Genomic DNA, 21,072 nt, shown 5'->3' with positions numbered 1-21,072 from the left:
CTGCGGAGCAGGAAAAGAAGTGTTTGGGTGCTAACTGAGCAAGCCTTTGGTTGTGTGTCCAGTATGTGTAGAGCCAACCCAAAGCATGCAGGCGTGGCAGGGAGCAGTGCTGGTGCACCTGTGGGCCCCTTTCAGATGGGAACACAGAGAATGACAGATTTTACTGTTTTTTTCAAAGAGGTTCACTCACAACAAATGACCAGAGGGGTTTTACCTCTCTTGGTATCTTCTCATTCCGTTTTGACTAGAAGCTTGCTGGAGGTGATGGGAAATGCTGATGTTTCCATAGTACGTAGGGAAGGAGATCACTTTCTGGCACGCGTGTCTGTTTGCAGCCCTGATCTATCACAGCCAAGTTATTTCACATTGGTATTTTCAGTAAGCACATGGGATATTACCAGGGATATTCCAAAGTAAGCACTGACATCCTTTTGTCTGCCCTCCTTTTCCAAGCCAGTAATGCTTTTTTTCACAAGCATGAAAGAGTGTGGTGTAGATAAATATGTTAGCAGAATGGCAACTATATTTTTATCTTTCCTGGAAAAAACTCTGTGGCTATAATGAATATGTGGGAGTGATGAATACCGTTTATTACACAACTTGTCGTGCCTTTTTCCAAACCCTAATTACGGGGTAACTTATTTTCTGCAGCATGTTTACTGGATGGGCTTGATTGTCTTGGTTGGTGTACAAAATATATTCATTTCCAAGATGAATAACTTCATAACTTATAAAAAAAACAAAAAAAAAAACCCACAAAAAAACCACCACCAACAAAAAACTTCTTTTGTCTAGGGGATATAAAAATTCAGGAAATATTGCAAACCATTAGTCACTGTAACAAGCTCTAAATATGATTAGAAAATCCATTTTGCAAGTGTTACCTATTGATTTGTACTAGAAATCTGTGATAACTAAACTATCAGGAGTTATCTGTGGGTTGCAGCAACGATGCTGTAAATGTGCCTACAGAGCGGGTAGGCAAGAGCCTCCCTCAGCACACCTCTCATTTAAGCAAGAAATGCTTAAATTTCTTGTTACTTCTTGTTGTTTCCTGGTGTTTGTCCACGTTCCACTGGTTGTGCTGAGCTAGCACAGGGTGCACAGGCAGTAACAAAAGGTTTTCAGTTTATAACCTGGTGGTTGTAAACCTTGGTGGATCTGCTGTGGACAAGAATGGGAGCAACACCAGGTTGAGTCTAAGCTTGTCCCAGGGTGCTGGCTGCTCTGCTCATTTTACCAGGTGCTTCATTGAAATTGGATTTTTCTTTAGCTCTAGGGTTGGGATTTTTTGTGCTTATTCCCATGAGCGTGGTGAGACACTGAAACAGGTTGCCCACGGAGGTGGTGGAAGCCTCATCCCTGGAGGTTTTTAATGCCAGGCTGGATGGGGTTCTGAGCAGCCTGGTCAAGTGTGAGGTGTCCCTCCCCATGGCAGGGGGGATTGGAACTAGATGATCCTTGAGGTCCCTTCCAACCCTAACAATTCTATGAATCTATGATTCTACGATTCTCCAATGATATAAGTTAAACATTCCTGGTCCCCATCTCTTTTTCTGGATCATTTCAATGATCTGGTTTTGTAAGGCCACCATTCAGCGAGATGCTGCTGCAAACCGTGCCACAGAAAGGCAAGAGAGAATGGGAAGGCAGAGGGCTTCCCTCAGATGGTTTCACTGCCAAAGTTTTGGAAGATTTGGAAGTTCAGAATTAGATGCCAGTTGCTGTTTTTTTAAATAAAGCTATGGGCATAACACTGGAGTTGAAAGATAGAAGCTATCTACTCAGGATAGCACTCTCTTCACACGCTCAACCCAGTCCCTAGAGAAATCTGTGTCAAGTAGGCTTGGGTTTGCAGCATGTCCTACAAAACATCTGATTCAGTGCACTAAGGGAGCAAGTCTCAGCTCTTAGCCCTCATCACTGCAAATGTCCTGCCACTAAACCTGCTGCTTTGCCACATCCTGGTTTGTTAGAGCAAGCAGTTCCACAGTGTGTGTGTGGTGTAGCTGTCACACATGGCAAATGACCACTGCTAACCTTTTTAAGTTCAGCTTCTGAAGCCATTAGGATGAAAGACATCCCAGGGGAGAAGAAAGGCATAAGCTCTTAGACACCCTCCTGTCCTACAGAAGGACAGTTGAAAGTGTACTGCTGGTAATCATTTGGGTGTTAGTTATACAATCACAGAATGGTTTGGATTTGAAGGGACCTTAAAGATCATCTAGTTCCAACCCCTTCTGTGGGCAGGGACACCTCCTAGAGCAGGTTGCTCAAGGCCCCATCCATCCTGGCTCTGAACACTCCATAGCTGCTCTGAGCAACCTGTTCCAGGGCCTCACCACCCTCATGGGCAAGAATTTCTTCCTCATGTCTACTTTAAATCCAGTTTCTTTCAGTTTGAAGCCCTCACCCCTTATCCTGTCATTCCATGCCTAAAATAGTCCCTCTCCTGTAGTCCCTTTCAAATACTGGAAGACTGCTTGGAGGTCTCCCTGGAGCCTTCCCTTCTCCAGGCTGAACAGCCCCAACTCTCTCAGCCTGTCCCCAGAGGAGAGGTGCTCCAGCCCTCTAATCATCTTTGTGGCCTTCTCTGGGCCTGCTCCAACAGTTCCATGTCCTTCTTGTGTGGGAGGTGCAGAGCTGGACACAGTACTCCTGGTGGGGTCTCAGCAGAGCAGGGGGGGAGAATCCCCTCCCTTGTCCTGCTGCCCATGCTGCTGGGGATGCAGCCCAGCACAGGGTTCATCTCTGGACTGCGAGTGCACATCGCTGGCTCATGTTGAGCTTCTCAACCCCAAGTCCTTCTTCTCATCTCTGCTCTCCATCTACTCTCCATCCAGCCTGGATTTGTGCTTGGGATTGCCCTGAGCCAGGTGCAGGACCTTGTCCTTGGCTTTCCAGAGGTGATTAAGCAAGTAAAAAAGTCCTGTCTCCTGATAGCTGGCCTTTTAAAGACTTCTCCTTAGGGGTGCTAGTGAGAATCTCAGCTTTTACAAGAATTTCTGTCCCTCAGGACTGCCTAGAGAAGCTTGGAAATTGGAGCCCTGCTAGGTTTCACAGCTCTCAGAAAGCAGATAGCAGTCACAGACTGTTTTTACCTAATCTCATTTTAAGGCTAATTTGAAGGAGGGGAATGACATTTAAACCAGCAGTTGGGGTATTGGCACTGTTCTTGGTTCAGGGTTGGGGGGAGCAGTACGATGATGTGTGCCGAGTCACCCCAGAGTTCTAGATGTGTGCTTGTGGCCCTGAAAGCAAATCCTGTCCTGGGCTGCAGCAAGAGAAGTGTGGCCAGCAGGGCCAGGGAGGTAATTCTCCCCCTCTGCTCCACTCTGGGGAGACCACACCTGGAGCACCGTGTCCAGTTCTGGAGCCTCTGTTACAGGAAAGATCTAGAAGTGCTGGAAGGTGTCCAGAGAAGGGCCAGGAGGATGATCAGAGGGCTGGAGCTGCTCTGCTATGAGGACAGACTGAGAGAGTTGGGGTTGTGCAGCCTGGAGAAGAGAAGGCTCTGAGGAGACCTTCTTGTGGCCTTCCAGTATCTGAAGGGGGCTCCAAGAATGCTGGGGAGGGACTTTTGAGGGTGTCAGGGAGTGACAGGACTGGGAGGAATGGAGCAAAACTAGAAATGGGTAGATTCAGATTGGATGTTAGGAAGAAGTTGTTCCCCATGAGAGTGGTGAGACACTGGCACAGGTTTGCCCAGGGAGGTGGTGGAAGCCTCATGCCTGGAGTTTTTTGCAGCCAGGCTGGATGTGGCTGTGAGCAACCTGCTGTAGTGTGAGGTGTCCCTGGCCATGGCAGGGGGGTTGGAAATAGATGATCCTTGAAGTCCCTTCCAACCCTGACAATTCTGTGATTCTATGTGACGCCTCTGCCTGGCACCCAGCAAAGCTCACTTCTTGTGGGTGTGCAGCCAGGCCTCAGGGTGGGAAGAAAGGAGATGTTGGGAGCCTCTAAAGTTAGCTGCTAACAGACTTGATGGTTTTGTCAGGCCTTGGTGAAACTGTTGACACCAAGAGAGTTGTAAACTTCTCTCTTGATGCATCAGATAAACTTTTGGAGCACCTAAGGAAGAAGGGGAAAAAGAAAGGAACATTAATTTGCATGAATAATAGATGCCTTGGGAGCCATATCCAATATTCATGAGTTGTGTTTATATTCAAGCAGCTCCTCCAACTCTTTTAAAATTAAGGTGCTGTGGATATGGTTTGGCAATAAATACTTTCATACTAAAACCATCTGAAAGCGCAGAAAAAAAGAATCTGGGACTTTGTTCCTTTGCTTTGTCAAGGACCTCAAAGTTTCTTCTTGAGTCCTTTATATTTATTTAAATGTTATTGTTTTGTGAGTTTTCTTTTTATAAATGTTGCCAGAGCAGCTTGATATCTCTTCCTGTGCTTAACTAGTGATGGAATAAAAGGATGTCTTTTCATAACCAGAGCTTTTAAAGCCACCATGAAGATCAGAGCTTCTCTTCTGACGCTGTATAATTTTAGGCAGCACTGAAATGTCACTTTTAGAGTCAGGTTCTAAATGTGGGAAAGTGAAACCTTCATCTGTATTCCAAGTTATTTCAGAAAGAAAAGGCCTGGTTGCTCCTTACAGAAGTGCAATATTCCAGTGTTGGGGTAATGCAGCTGGTAGGAACCAGAACAGAGATGGTTTTACCTGGGGTGAACTCAGCTTGGCCCAAATGAATTTCCCAAAGAATTAGGACTGTGGGGCTCAGTATTAGGAATTCAAATCACACAGGAGTTTGGTTGGCCCTTTGCAGTGTCCATCTAGAAGCATTCAGTGATGCCACAAGCAAACAGAGAAGGCCTCTGTAGGAACAGAGTGTGTTTTATTCTGCAGGAGGATGAGTTCAGCTGCTGCAGATTGGGGAAGCTGAGGCAGGACAGCCATCTGTCTCTGGGGTTAGAATGTACAGGGGAATTGGTTTGGTTGGAAAAGCCCTCTAAGGTCATCCAGTCCAACCATCAACCCAACACCACCATGGCCATTTAACCATGTCCCAAGATGCAATGGCCACACGTTTCCTGAACACCTGCAGGGATGGTGACTCCACCACCTCACTGGGCAGCCTGTTCAATGCCTGACTGCTCTTGCAGCAAAGAAATTGTTCCTGAACTTCAACCTAAACCTCCCCTGGCACAACTTCAGGTCATTTCCTCTCCTTCTGTCACTCAATACTAGGGAGAAAACACCAACCCCACCTCACTCTAATCTCCTTTCAGGCAGTTACAGAGAGCAATGAGGTCTGCCCTCAGCCTCCTCTTCTCCAGACTAAACACCCCCAGTTCCCTCAGCTGCTCCCCAGCAGCCCTGTTCTCCACACCCTTCCCCAGCTTTGCTGCTCTTCTCTGGACCTGCTCAGCTGGAACTGCTCTTAAGGAAACCATTTTGTAACTAAGTCAAACAGTTCTTGCTGCAGGGAATTTCAATAAAGATCATGTCCTGTGCTCATAAGTTTCCAAATACTTCAAATAGATAAATAAATAAATACAGGGTAGCCTTGTGTGAAGTAGATTGGATTGCCTGGGAAGAAGCTTCAGTTAACCAAGCAGCTCAACGACACGATGGATTTCTACTCACAAATAAATATTTGAAGTTGGCCTGTCAATAAATATTAGCTGATGATAGCTTTAAAAGACATTACTTTTTATATTGGATGTTTACTGCAGTTTACATCATATCTGCAACTCTTGGGGAGCTCAGGGGAAGTGACAGGGAGCAGTTAGCAGATTAATACTCAGCTGTGTGAAAACTACCTTGGTTTTCCCCCTTATTGACAAAATATTGATCCATAACACTATTAATGCCTGGATTGTCAGCTCAATTTGGACAGATCACTTTGCCTCTCTGTTTTCTCAAATGGCAAAGGTATGGCCCAAAAGGAGTGACCTGATTTCAGTTTAAGAAGGTTAAAGGTTAAAGGTTAGCTCAAAAGCATCATCTGCCTAGCTGCTTAACTTTAAACTGATGAATTTAATGAAAATCTGTTTTGCAGATGGTGTTTTAATGTCTTTGGCAGGATTTAGGCAGCTTGAACATTAGACGTATGCTAGTAAAAATTATTTCTTTATTTGACCAGAACAACACCTTTTCTTTTATGTTTTAAGGTAAAAAGCATGTGTGATATGGTATTTTGGCAAAGGACCCAGAAGCTGAAAGTGTTGATGATCTTTCCATATGGGCTCCAAACCAGAATGCCCTGATGTCTATTGCTAACGATGGCTGAAGAAACAAACAAAGCCACATTCATTTTTTCACCAGAATGTTTCACTTTGAACCCATAAGGAAGAATTTCAGTCAGGGCTGTCCTTGTCTTCCTTGCCCAGGGTGGAATGCAGCAAGCATTAACATTTTCAACCTGGCAGAGCAGGCTTATTGTCTCCTTCAGACCTTGTGTTTGTAGATCAGCAGTATTCTTTTTTCCTCCTCACAGTAATTGTGTTACTGAGCTGTAGGTACCACAAAGAACAGGGCAAATTAGTCAGCCCCAATGGTGAGCTTTATCTGATGGAGGCTGGCTGAATAAACAAAGACTCAGATGCTCAGGAGTGTACAGCAGAGCTTTGTGTCTATGTGTTAGGAGAATCTGGCCCTCACAGTTTTTACCAAGCTCATGAAGTTTCAGCACAAGTGTGTCTTTCTGTTTTCAGATGCATGCAACTGGGCAGGAATGTCTCGGGCTGCTAATGCAGTCCCCTTCTAGGTTAGCTTTGTAATTAGCTGGGACTCGAGCCCTCTGCTGACATGCATTGTAATATTGCACACACCAGCAGAGCCTGCATGTAGCAGTCATGAAAGTGGTGCCCTTTGTTTCATATTGACCTTCCAACTTATTTAAAAAAGACTTTTACAACGAGCCTTTGTTTTGGCCACAAATGATCATAAACAGCTTTCTAAAGAGCCCAATAAAATGAGATAATCACAAATGTACAACATCACATATTGAAAGGGTGGGAGAACAAATGGGGCTTTTACCATATTTTATAGAATGGATTTATGGTCTGTCCTTGGGTCACTTAGGGCTGAGAATTTTCATGGTCAACTGCTTGGTCCTGCTAGCTAGCATCCTCTGCAGGAAATGCAAATACCATGCAGCACCTGCCCTTCAGCTGGGCTTAGGCATGGCTTTTGAAAAGTGAGATGTCCCCTTCTCTGCTGGTTCAAAGTCAAAAGCTTAATTAGACTAGGTTTGGTTTGTTTTATTTTCCCCCCTGCATCTGCCCTCAGTGAAGCAGAAGAGCCTGTCTGGATTCCGTAATGCTGTTTGCATATTTGGGTTTTAAATCAGCCAGGGAGATTGAACGCTTCGCTCTTCTTTATCACGTGCAGGAGGCACAAGTGGGATTTAGTCCTTAGGTAACTTTTAGTGTAACAGTTCCCCAGGGAGCACTGCTTGGGTTTTTCTCATTATCCTTGTTCTGGATGAAAGCATCGTTGTTAGGAATTAGCAACTGGAGGGGGGGTGGGGATGGTGTGTGAAGTGTATGCATAGGGAGGAGAATGGACTAACAGCTCCCATCACTTTGTTTGCTTTACTCTGTTTGGCATGAAATGTTGATACTCCATCAGCCCAGAATTAACAGAAAGCCACATTCTTTTCATTGCAATTGTCCTGCACTAACTTTTTAATTTAAAATCAAATATCCTAGATATGTGCCAGTCCAATTATTGAACTGTCATTGTCCCAGTATGATGGTAAAAGAGGTCAGGAGATTGTGCAGCATTGATTTGCATAAAAATCATTGTGGAAAGGAAATTGGAATATGTCTGCACATCTGAGGAGCCAAAACATGCTTTGCTTAATCTTATTCTTGTTTGGTTAGGTGAAGAAAGCTGTTTCCAGTGATAAACAAAAGTTATTCCCTTTTGTTGCTGAGCATAAACCTCACAGTAGAGGATATTTCAGTTTTTATAGTTCTTTCATTTAAGGCTTTAAATGTTTTATGAAATTTAATTTCCACTGCTAGTTTTACTTGCTGTAATTCAGAGTGTACTGTTGTGCTTGCACTCAGAAAGGAAAATGACTGTTGCAAGAACACGTTGTGTAGTCGGCTGTACATCATCTACATCCATGCTGGGGGGACTTGGACACTACAGACAAGTACACTTCTTGGAACAAAACCCCAAACAAGCTGTCAGCTGGCAGAAGAATATTTCCCTCTTTTAAAATTGTGGTTAAATTTCATATATCACAGTAGAGAAATAAATTCTTACATACCTTTTTGTGTCTCCATAATTGGATACTCTCAGACAGCCCTACACAGTGGTTCTTGGGAAAAGGACCACGCACGCTTTGTATTCAGCTTGTGGGACACTGCTAAAGCAAAAAGGTACCAGACCATGTTTTAGGGAATCTCCATGGCCTGCACTGAAATGCCATCCAGGATCCAAGCCTGCATACTGTCCTGGAGGAGGAGTGTGAAAGCACACTCTCTGAAAGGACAGGTTGGACATGACTTGCAAAGGCTTTTCTTTGAAAGGACAGGTTGGACATGGCTTGCAAAGGCTTTTCTCTGAAAGGACAGGTTGGACATGGCTTGCAAAGGCTTTTCTTTGAAAGGACAGGTTGGACATGACTTGCAAAGACTTTTCTTTGAAAGGACAGGTTGGACATGGCTTGCAAAGGCTTTTCTTTGAAAGGACAGGTTGGACATGGCTTGCAGAGGCTTCTCTTTGAAAGGACAGGTTGGACAGGACTTGCAGAGGCTCCTCTTTGAAAGGACAGATTGGACATGGTTTGCCAAGGCTCCTCTTTGAAAGGACACTTTGGACATGGCTTGCAAAGGCTTCTCTTTGAAAGGGCACTTTGGACATGGCTTGCAAAGGCTTCTCTTTAAAAGGACGCTTTGGACATGGTTTGCAATGTGCAGCCTGGCTGGTGGATCCAGAGCAGGAAGGGTGAGGAGAAGCAGAATCGAGCAGATCAGCCTCATTTATTCAGCAGGCTCAACACAGAAAATGGCTGGGTAACAGCTGGGGTTTGTGCCTGGAGTTCTTTCACTCTGGCATTAAGAGAAATGTGTAATTGTTTCTGGCCAAAATGCAGAGTGGAGCTGCAGCATGCAGTGTGTGTGAGCGTTAGGGCAGTGGGAGTGCAGCTGCAGATGTGCATGAATAGATCTCAGCTCTGCATTTAGCAGCCACTCCCTCCCAGCCTTGCAGCACAGATTTTGTTGTTATCCTTAGGAGGTTGTAGCTGCTCTTAGGTAACTCACCACAGGTGTCTCCTCTAGCATTGTCATTGCAGTTTACCAGACTCTCCCAGGCGGGGTTTTTCTCCTCTGTCTCTTCTATGTATTTAAGAAAACCCTCCCCTGAAATGTGACAGGGAAGGTTGGTGTTGCCCCTCAGTACTTCAGCTCTGCTTGTGCTTTTGCTAAATGACTTGGGAGAAACTTCCCCTTGGTCTGTGCATTTCTCAGTCCACACAGACAAAATGCCAGAACTGGGGGAATTAGCGGAGAGCCGATGGGAGTGGAACCTTCTAGAGACCTTGTGTGCTCAGGATTGGGCTCTGGCCAGTTTGATATATGGATCTCTGCCCTGGTGAGACCTCACCTGGAGTACTGTGTCCAGCTGTGGGACCCCCAACACAAGAGACACATGAACTTGCCAGAGTGGGTTCAGAGGAGGCCACAAAAATGATCAGAGGGCTGGAGCAGCTTTCCTGTGAGGACAGGGTGAGAGAGTTGGGGCTGTTCAGGCTGGAGAAGAGAAGGATACAGGGAGACCTTAAAGCTACATTTCAGTATCTGAAGGGTACTTACAGGAAGGCTGGGGAGGGACTGTACAGAAGGGCCTGTGGGGATAGGATGAGCAGCAATGGTTTGAAACTGTAGCAGGGCAGAGTTAGGTTGGACACCAGGAGGAAGTTCTGCACCAGGAGGAAGTTCTGCACAATGGTTTAATACTGGAGCAGGTTGCTCAGGGATGTGGTTGAGGCCCTCTCCCTGGAGACATTCAAGATCAGACTTGATGTGGCCCTGGGCAACCTGATCTAGTTGGAGGTGTCCCTGCTGAGTGCAGGGAGCTTGGACAAGATGACCTTTGAGGGTCCCTTCCAACCCAGTACTGTGATTCTGATGCTGTATTGGCTGTGTGTGTATCTTGCTAGGCAAACAAATTGATTTCTTGCCTTTATTTTTTCTTCTCCACTGGAGCACCAGTGGAGCAATGCTCCAGCCAGGTTTAGTAAGGAAGGGGGAAGGCTGGTGTGAAATGCTGAGTAGCAGCAATTCCAGTGGTTTTGGCAAGGATTGGGCATAATACAGGAGACATTTTGTTAGATGAACTTCCATGTCTGTGTTTGTGGGCAAAGCAATGGAAGTGCACCAGGAAGTAGGCAGCAGTTACATAAGTGTGAGTACCACAGAATGTTAGGGGTTGGAAGGGACCTCCAGAGATCATTGAGTCTAGCCCCCTGCCAGAGCAGGAACACCTAGGGCAGGAGTCACACAGGAACACAAGTTGTGAAAGTCTCCAGAGAAGGAGACTCCACAGCTTCTCTGGGCAGCCTGCTCCAGGGCTCCAGCACCTTCACAGTAAAGAAGTTTCTCCTCATGTTGAGGTGGAACCTCTCGTGTTCCAGCTTGTACCTGTTGTTCCTTGTCCGATCACTGGGCACCACCAAAAAGAGCATACCACTACCTTCATCTTCAGACCCACCCCTCAGATATTTATAGACACCAATGAAGTCCCCTCTCAGCCTTCTTTTGTGTTAACAAAACATAAATTACAAGTGGTAGCTTGTGGTGCTGTGTGATCCTGGTGGTCTGCCTGCTGGGCTGGTGTACTTCATCCAGGCAGATCTGTAGAATGATAGTCACACATCCTTGTGCTGATCTGTAAAGTGAAGCTCTGCTAAGAGCCACAAGACATTTGCTTTGTGGACCTCCCCAAAGGAGGATGTCATGGAAATGACCCCCTTGGTCTGCAGCAGAATGTGCCAGCCCTGCAGCTCTGCAGCAGGCAGAAACAGGGAGGGTTGTGCAGCATAGCCTCAGGGAAAACTGTCCCTGTGGGGGGGAAGGCATTAAGACAATCTTTAGCTTTTAAAGGCAGGGGGCACTGAAGGAAACAAGACTTGAGCAGAGGTAGTCCTTGAATGATGAAGTGTGCAGATTCCCATGCCTAGGGCAGCCTTGTGCAGCAGCAGTGACAAACACAGGGAAAAAAATGGTTTTGTCATATAGGAGGAGTGTGAGCAATGCTCCTCTGTGTGAACAGGGAACTACACACTGCGTGGTGATGTCAGCAGATGCACCTCAGAGTAATGCAGCAGAGATATCTTACTGAAAAAGGGGATGTGTGACCACGTGAGCTGCCCAACAAGCAAAACCAAACAGTACCATTTCTTCTATTCAAAGCTGCTAGCCCAGGGCGTTCAGGAAGCCAGGCTGTGACCCTGGCTCACACGACTCAGATACAGCAGCTGGGTCAAGTGCAGGCAACCCAGCACGCGGAATTGTTTGGGTTGGAAAAGGCCTTTCAGATCATCCACTCCAACCATTCACTGACTACCAAGGCTGGGGCTAAACCATGGCCCTCAGCACCACATCTCTGCGTCTTTGAAACGCCTTCAGGGATGGGGATTCAACCACCTCCCTGGGGAGCTTCTTCCAATGGCTGAGAACCCTTGCAGTCAATTTGCTTTTAATACACAATGTAAACTTTCCCTGGCACAACTTGAGACCACTTCCTCTCATCCTGTCACTTGTTACTAGGGAGAAGAGACCAAACCCCACCTGGCTCTGACCTCCTTGCAAGGTCTCCCTTCAGCCTCCTCTTCTCCAGACCAGACAACCCCAGGTCCCTCAGCTGCTCCTCCCAAGCCCTGTTCTCCAGACCTTTCCCCAGCATTGTTGTCCTTCTCTGGACCTGCTCCAGCTCCTCAGTGTCCTTGGAGTGAGGGCCCAAAACTGATCCCAGGACTCAAGGTGTGGCCTCACTGTTGCTGAGTGAAGGGAACAATCCCTGCCCTGCTCCTGCTGGCCACACCATTGCTGATCCAGGCCACTATGTTGGTGGCCTTCATGGCCACCTGGGCACACCCTGGCTCATCTTCAGCCAGTTGTTGATCAACACCCCCAGGTCCTTCTCTGCTGGGCAGTTCCCAGCCACTCTGTCCCAAGCCTGGAGCCTTCATGGGGTTGTTGTGACCCAAGTGCAGGGGGTCAGTGTTCTGGAGTCTGCCCAGAGAAGAGTGTTTATTTGTAATCTCAGTTTTTCCTTAAAGCTCCCCCAAGGAAGGAGAACATGTGCCACCTCCTCGCAGTGCTTCTGGGGAGGAGAACCATAGAGCCACCTCTAACCAGAGAGGCAGCACAAAAGCGGCTGTTCAGGAATAGTTTTTGCCCAAAGGCTTTATAGAAAAATAGGTCACCCTTATTCAGAGGAAGCTGAAGACCAGTCCCGTTGTGATGACCTGTTTAAAACAAGGGCTTCCAGTGGGAACTCTTCTTACCAGAACTTCAGCAGACACTTCCAATGATCCATGTCATCTTGTCCAACTCCCTGCCCCTCACAGCTCTATCTGAAACTAAACTATAATCCTAAGAGTACTCCTTGAACTCTGACAGGCTTGGTGCTGTGACCCCTTCCCTGGGAAGCTTGTTCCAGTGACTGACCCTGTCAGTGAAGAGCCTTTTCTTACTGTCCAGTCTGCACTTCTCCTGACACGGCTTCATTCCATTCAAACAACAATGTTCCTATTTTCTGTGTGATCCAGAAAAAAAACTGGCTGCCTGGGACATAGATTGAGGCCAAAATACTGAAGTTTTCTAATTGAAGAAACATTTGGTGAATGATTAGAAGCTTGATATTTTTACAGCTAGAACAATGAAACAAAGTCTAAGGAGGACCTTGGTGTTCTTGCTCTTTGTGTCTGCTGGTGATGAGAGCACGGAAAAAAGATTGCTTTAATACTGCAATGAGACAGCTTTCAATATCTAGATGTTGCTATTTTGGAAACACCCTCTGGCATTTGCAGATATGTGTGCAGCTAATGAATGACTGGAAATCAGGAAGAGTGAAGCTGGTGGAACAAAAAAAAAAAAAAATGAGGCTGAACTGCAAGTGTTTCTGAAAACCTTATGTCCTTATTTGTCCAGGAACTTCTGTGACTCAAAATCTTTGACCCAGGAGGAAGGCAGGGCCCTGCTGGGGTATATCAGAGCAGGATCTTCTGAAGTCATCTTTCAGATGACAAAGATAACAGGTCACAAAAAATAGTTTCAAACTCATTTTACCAGATCTGTGACCTGGAGTCATATAGGTTTGAAAACACTAATCTTGACCCCTGGGACTTATTCTGCTGCAGATGCATCTCAGAAATCACAGACACAAAGAATGGGTTGGGTTGGAAGGGACATTCAGTTCCGACCCCTCTGCCGTGGACAGGGACACCTTCCATTAGCCCAGGTTGCTCAAGGCCTCATCCAACCTGGCCTTGAGCACTTCTAGGGAGAGGACTTCCACAACTTCTGTGGGCAACCAGTTCCAGTGTCTCACCACCTCCACACTAAAGAATTTCTTCCTAATCTCCAGTCTAAATCTGCCATCCTTCAGTGTAGAACCGTTACCCCTCGTCCTGTCACTACACTGCCTGATAAAGAGCCTCTCTCCAGCTTTCCTGAAGGCTCTCTTTAAGCACTGGAAGGCCACTATAAGGTCAGCCTGCAGCCTTCTCCACGCTCAACAGCCAGGCTTCCTCAGGCTCCAGCTCCCTTAGGCTCTCCTAAGAGAGATGCTTCAGCCCTCAGATCATGACTCTCCTCTGGATTCATTCAAGCAGGTGTGTGCCTTCTGTTGTGTTGTGAGCCCCAAAGCTGAACAAGGTGCTTCAGGTGGGGTCTCAGAGCAAAGCAGAGAGGGAGAATCCCCTCCCTCGCCCTGCTGGTCACACTTCTCCTGATGCAGCCCAGGATAGGGTTGGCTCTCTGGACTGGGAGTGAACATTGCCAGCTTGTACTCAGTTTTTCATCCACCAGCACTCCCAAGTCCTTCTCCACAGGGCTGCTCTTGATCTGCTCCTCACCGAGCCTGTACTGTGCTTGGGATAGCCCTGACCCAGGTGCAGGATCCTGCATACACTGACATGCCATAGGTGGTGTACCTAAGCTGTGGATAGCCCTTGGCAGATTTTTGGCTTGCTAAGGTAGCTTTGTAGCTGAAGGGAATGTGCTGTCATTGTGCTCTGTCTCCATGGCCCTGTGCCCACTGGTATTTCTTGTAACATGTCAGGTTTCACCAGTATCTTCATGAGACTTGAACTGCTGTGATGGATAGAACTCAAGGGATAAAAGTCTTCAGAATTAGTCATTAGGACTCCTGGTGGGTATTTTTGAGGAAGACCAGATCCTTTCTCAGTTCATCACTTTGAGGTCTCTTTGAATTTTTTTTTTTCATTTATTGAAAAGCAAGAATAGGTTTGTGGGATCATCTATGATTCAAATTCCAGGTAGCACCTGGATCCAGAAGTCTTTCTTGGGTGTTTCTTTGCTTTCATGAGTTCTCCACTGAAGAGTTCAAATTGCGTGGCCTCAGCTGCCTCAAAAAGATCAAACAGATGAGAAGGTTCACCTAAAGCATTTTGGGGTAGAGAAGGAACAGGAGCTGTGCTGGGTTTGAAGAGTCATATGGCTGTAGTATTTGTTAGGATAAAGAAGAGACCTGAGCTGGTGATCAATAAAAGGAGAAGTCTGAAAACTCATGCTCAAGTCTGGATCCCAGTTCACTCAGATGTGCTCTGCAGATTTAAAAGCTTTGTGCCTCACTTGTTCACAACAGGAACTAAAGAGATGTCTCTCCTTTACTTCTGGTAGTTGTTTGTCCTAACAGATACAGAAAGTTAGCTCGACACTGTCTGGAGTAGGAAACAGAGCATGGCCGTGGAGAAAAAGGAAGTGTGACTGTAAGTGAGCAGAAGTGAGTGAGAGGTTGGACCCCAATATGTTTGGCAGCCTAAAAGGACTTTGTAGAAATATAATTGGGCATAGCACTTAATTTCTTCCCATATGTGAAGCAGTATCTGCCTGTATTTCTCTGTGCATGCACTTAGGGCATTTGGTACTGGCAGAAAGGAGTTAGAGGTGAAGTCTGTTGATGCTCCTGAGAGCCGGAGATTAGGGAGGAAGCCACAGGTGTTGGAGGCTGATTTCCTGCACAGGGGTGCGTGGATGGAAGCAAAAAGGCAGGTGTGAGTGCTAATGAAAATGTACATTTCCAGGAGCATGAGGAAAGTTTAAAACTCTGGGTGCCCATACAGACCTGGGGCTGCTGCTATCACCTGCACACAGGTCTCTGTATGTTAGTGTCTGCTGGAGTCAAGCCTGGATTTTCATTCCTGTTCTAATTGCCCTCTCCCAGTTACTTGTAATCTTCTCAGAGACACTTTCAGGGCTGAAATGATCAGGACTTGGTCTTCTTTGGAGCTGTTTCTGATTCACATAATCATGGGGTATCTTTCCAACCTGTGCCAGTGAAAAACACTTCATTGTAAATAAAGTCAGTCAAGCACATCTCTTGCAGGACCTGCCCATAACAGAGGAGAGTTCTGGGTTAGAAGCCACACCACAAGAATAGGCCAAGTATGCAATCATTGTCCTATCACAGTAAATTAGACCATCACTCCACCTTATCTAATCTTTTCACCCCAGACTGGCTAACAACAACTGCTCCTCAGAGCAGAGCAAAGAAAAATTCTTTCATGGGCAACTATGGAATAATGTGGTTGATACAGGAGCTCATACATTGCAGCATTTCCAAATGGCTCTCGTTCATCTAGGTTGTTAAGTCTGGTTTATTTACTCACCTGGTAACAGAACAAGAAAGGTCATAGAATGGCTCAGGTTGGAAGGGACCTCAGAGCTCATCTACTCCAACCTCCCCACCATGGGCAGGGACACCTCTCAGCTAGACTCAGCTGCCCAAGGCCTCATCCAGCCTGGCCTTGAACAACCCCAAGGGAGGAGGCATCCAGGACCTCCCTGGGCAGCCTATTCCAGAGTCTCACCACCTGTGAACTGAAGAACTTATTCCTCAGATCCATCTAAGCCTGGTCTCCCTCAGCTTCAAACCATTCCCCCTTGTCCTGTATCTACACACCCTCAGGAAAAGTCCCTCTGCAGCCTTCCTGCAGGATCCCTTCAGGTACTGTAAGACAGCTCTAAGGTCCCCCTGGAGTCTTCTCTTCTCCAGGCTGAACACCCCCAGCTCCCTCAGCCTGTCCTCACAGCAGAGCTCCTCCAGCCCTTGGATCATCTCTGTGTTCTCCTCTGGGCTCACTCCAACAGCTCTGTGTCCTTCTTCTACTGGGGACACCAGAACTGGAGGTAGGATTGGAGGTGTGGTCTCACAAGAGCTCTTTCTTGCTTTATCTTCCTTCCAGAATCATTAGGGGCTGAATCTTCAGGGGTCCCTTCTAACCTAAACTATTCTATGAACCTATGAATGAATTTTTAAGGTCCCTTCCAACCTGACATGTACTATGATTCTATATCATCTACTTTAAAGAAATCCTGTTGTGTTCTGTGCTGGGAAGATGTTGCCTTTCATTGCATGTGTCTTCCCACACCCTCCTTCATCACGGTGTGGTTAAGGTTAACTTAGACAACAGTAATAGGATTGATTGATGCACAGATTCAAATGATTCCTCCTGTCATACATGTGCTTGGATTCATTTGTCAACACGGAATTTCACCTCAGACCTCTCTGGTATCCCTGGTGGTATCCCTCATGGCACTTCGGGACGTGGTTTAATGGCCATGGTGGTCAACGGTTGGACTTGATGATCTTGGAGGTTTTTTCCAACCAAAGCAATTTTATGATTCTGTGGTTCTTTGGCTGGTCTTATCTGGCATGAATTTGTTCATACCCTCTGCAAGATGAGTCCTAGTTTGATGTTAGAATCATGGAATGGTTTGGGCTGGAAGGTACCTTAAAGATCATGGAATAATTAAGATTGGAAAAGACCTTTAAGCTGAGGATGTATTCTGTGATCACTGAGTTCAGCTGTAACCCCTTTCCATGGGCATGGACACCCATGGTAACTTTTATTTCCAGAGGTAACTTGCTCTCTTCAGTGGCCTGTTAGCTCCTCCAGTTTGCTGTCTGTCTCTGTCAGTTTTTGGTCCCTTGCTTTTTTGCCTCTCTTAGGTGCCTGCATTAACTGGTTAGGCTGCTTCCTGCTCAGTCATCCCAGAGGAAAACACTCTGGCTCTGGATTACCCCATGGGAGTATTTATTTCCCCTCATACCAGGAGGGCAAAGGGAGGAAGCATCCATCTTGCCCTGGTGTCACACTGCCTGTCTCTTCAGCCAGCTGCCTCTTGTTGCTCTCCCAGCTTTACTGCTCTGCACAGTGACTTGGGCTGCAGGAACCCGTGGGCAGTTACCTCTTTGTTAACCCAAAGCACAGCCATGGCTCATCAGCCACCTGCCTGCAAGTACCTACTCTGGGTGGTCATCTGCTGGTGCAGACTGGAGGTGCTGTTCCTGCACACCTGGTGCGGGCTGCAAGGCGGAGGTGTAACTCAGATGGCCTCTTTATAGTCTGCTCAGCACTAACTTTAATGTCTTATTGATTGTTATTAAGGTGCACCATGAAATACAGATGGGATGTCTGTTGTGCTTGAACTCATACTGTGGGAGCTGTTTTGACTTTTGGATTGTTCTGACCTTCATGCTGCTTGGCATTAAAACCTTTCGCATTAGGGTTTGGACAAGAAAGAAAGATGAAGTAACTAAGTTGCCCTGTAAGTAGTGTGAAGCAATGTGAAAATGTGATGCCAAATGCCCTCCCACCAAGTCAGCACAAAATTTGAAATGAAATACTAATTTGAGAGCAAGCCAGGAAGTTCCTGACTCCCTGGGTGGGAATATACAAACACTGGTGGAAGGCAGTCACCACCTGAATTTGAATTAGCTGTGCTACCTGCAGTGGTGGAGGAAGTGCTAAAAGTGGAGGGATTAGGGTCTGATTGCCAGAAATGCTGAGTGCTAGCAGCTCCTCTTGCTTGTGTGTGTTTAGCACCCCGGGTGCAAGGTAGTGACCAGCTCCTCTGTACTGACTGCCAGGCTCTGTCATGGAATCACAAAGGCTGGAAAAACCCCATGAGGTCATCCAGTCCAACCATCAACCCAACACCACCATGCCCACTAAAACCATGTGCCACGGTGCCACATCCACAGAGTTCTTGAACACCTGCAGGGATGGGGACTCCACCACCTCCCTGAGCAGCCTGTTCCAATGCCTGACCACTCTTGCAGCAAAGACATTTTTCCTAATCTCCAACCTAAACCTCCCCTGGTGCAACTTGAGGCCATTTCCTCACACAGCCCTCTTGGTGGAGTTCATTGACTGGATGGAGATACAAAAAAACTACGCTGGAGGCCCAATGACTGCTGCAGTGTCACTGCTGAGTCCTGTCACACCACTAACTGGTTAAAGCAAAAGAAGCATGTTCAGATCTTGGCTGGAGCTCATCAAGTATCTTTTCACAAAGTTAGATTTGAAATACTTCATCTTCTCCTCCCTTCCTCTTTCTGGAAAGCTGAAGCACAGCACTATTGGGGTTTTTTCATTTTTTTTCTTTTAATTTGCTGTGCCCCCCATGAAGTGAAATACTTGTGAGGGGTTCTTGCTATTTCCAGCAGTTTGCATCTTAGAGTAGTTTACGTCTGGTTGAGGAGAGTATTAGTCATTGGAGAAAACACCAAGTAAAGAAAGATGTGACAAGCACAGGCTCAGCAAGACAGCCCTCTCCAGCCTTGGCTCAGCTCCCTTTCTGCCATTACTGGAGCTAAAGAAATTGGAGATTGGAGGCAAGTTGTCTGCTGGGGGCAGGGCAGGGTTGCTCTGCTGATGGCAGGGAGTCCCCAGCTGGCAGGGAGCCAGCTGTGTCTGCTCTGTCCTTCCCACCGCTCAGCAGGCAGGAGCTGTGGCAGCAGAAGGGCTGGGAAGGGCAGCAGCCAGAGCAGGTGTGAGTGTGAGGGTGATGAGAGGGAAACCCCCCTGCACAGGGAGCCCTGGGGAGCTCCTGGCTACAGCTGGCTCAGGGGGATGCTGATGGCTGCAGGAACCTTCCTATCTGGGACAGAAAGGCAGAGACTGCTGACACAAAGTGTAGGGCCTTACTGCAGCCCTGTGTTGTGGTCCTGTGTTGCTCAGGTAGGTTTCATTTTTCATGTGTTCACCTTGCAGTGAGTCAGGCTGGACTGCATCAGTGCCTTCTGGGCCTGGTGAATGACCACAGTCGTTTCCAAGCACTGTTTGGTCTTCTGAGTTGCTAAAACTTATCTAGCAGGCTCTCATTCACAAAGCCCATGCTCCAGCTTTTCATCTGTCCTTGCAGCTTTGGTGAGGATTATTTCCTTAATTTGCAACAAAGAGTCATAGAATCATTAAGGTTGGAAATGACCTTTAAGATCATCAGGTCCAACCATCAGCCCAACACTACCATGGCCACTAAACCATGTCTTGAAGTGCCATTATGGCTCTCTACAGCTCCCTGAAAGGACGTTATAAGAAGTTTGGGGTCAATCTCTTTTTCCTAGTATCAAGTGATAGCATGAGAAGAAATGGCCTCAAGTTACACCAGGGGAGGTTTAGGCTGGACATTAGGAAACATTCTTTGCTGCAAGAGTGGGCAGGGATTGGAACAGGCTGCCCGAGGGAGGTAGTGTAGTCCCCATCCCTGGTGGTGTTCAAGAAACCTGTGGCTATGGCACTTGGGAACAGGGTTTAATGGCCATGGTAGTTTTGGGTTGATGGTTGGACTTATGATGATTTTGGACTTTAAGATTAATGATCTTAAAGGTATTTTCCAACTTTAATGACTCCATGATTTGGTGCTTTTCAGCTAGCAATGACACGAGCAAGCCCACAAGGTGTTTTCTTTAGTCTGAGATGCTGTTGACCCAAAGCCTAAACATTTGCAAAGACACAAACGACAGGGGAGTTCCTGCTTGTGTGACTTTGTATCCCCTCGTGGCCTTTGTCTGAAGCTTTAAAAAAAATTGTTTATTTGTTACTAAAGTGGTGATGAGAGGCAAGAAACAGGAAGAATGGGGGCCAAATCAGTCTTTGTTGTCGTAGTGCTGATCTCAGTAGTGTTCCTCCAAGAATGGAGGATGGAGAATGGCCAGGAGTTTCCTCAAATGACTGTTTCTTAGCTCTGTCAGTTGGCTGGGACATGGATCTCCTGTGGTTTGACTGCTGTGGTTTGTCACTACTGCGAGAAATTATCCAGTTCACAAAGTTCTGTTATTTGGGTAATTTCTTTCTGAAAGGGATGGTTACTGTTTCTGTTTTTCTGCTGGAGTTTATTTCGAGGGTTTTTCCATTTGTTTCTGGTGCTCTAGAGAAAATGCTGCTGGTTACCAAGGGAGAGGCAGAGACTGCTCTGCAAGGAGGCTGTGGAAAAGAGGAGAGGATCTGATTCTGGAAGTATTTTCCCTCTCACCAGATGAGCTCAGAAGGGGTGTAGTTAAAATGAAGCCCACCTCCTACTCACCAAAAGAGCTCAGAGTGGGTGTAGCTAGAATGCAGCCCACCTCCTACTCACCAAAAGAGCTCAGAGTGGGTGTAGCTAGAATGAAGCCCACCTCCTACTCACCAAAAGAGCTCAGAGTGGGTGTAGTTAAAATGAAGCCCACCTCCTACTCACCAAAAGAGCTCAGAGTGGATGTAGTTAGAATGAAGTCCACCTCCTACTCAACAAAAGAACTCAGAGCAGGTGTTAGAATGAAGCCGACCTCGTAAATACCTTCTCCAGATCTCCCCAAGTCCCTGGCTGGCAGTGTGCTCACACACTGTGAGCACACACATGAGCTCACCTCGTCCATAGCCTGTTTCTCCTCCCAAAATTAATCCATGATTTAGAGGATTTTTTTTCCAAGGTGCTCCTATTCAAACCCAGAAAGCCTCCACCCTGAAGGCCCCAACCTGTCAGAAACATTTCCTCTCTTGCCTCAAGCTTGGAATTTCACTCCAAAATGCCAGCTCCCACAGTCGGGACCGTGCACAGTGTCATCCTTGCCTCAGTTGTGCAC

At 46.7% G+C, this 21,072-nt stretch overlaps 1 protein-coding gene across 1 annotated transcript in view; it reads left to right on the top strand.

Annotated features, from left to right (window-relative positions):
* Positions 1-21,072, top strand: part of ZFHX4 (zinc finger homeobox 4) — a 157,613-nt gene that overhangs the window by 4,239 nt on the left and 132,302 nt on the right. The window lies entirely within an intron of this gene.

The sequence above is a fragment of the Indicator indicator genome, chromosome 12 (assembly GCF_027791375.1).
Source record: "Indicator indicator isolate 239-I01 chromosome 12, UM_Iind_1.1, whole genome shotgun sequence".
Classification (NCBI taxonomy): domain Eukaryota; kingdom Metazoa; phylum Chordata; class Aves; order Piciformes; family Indicatoridae; genus Indicator; species Indicator indicator.
This window is presented reverse-complemented; position numbering and strand designations above follow the sequence as displayed.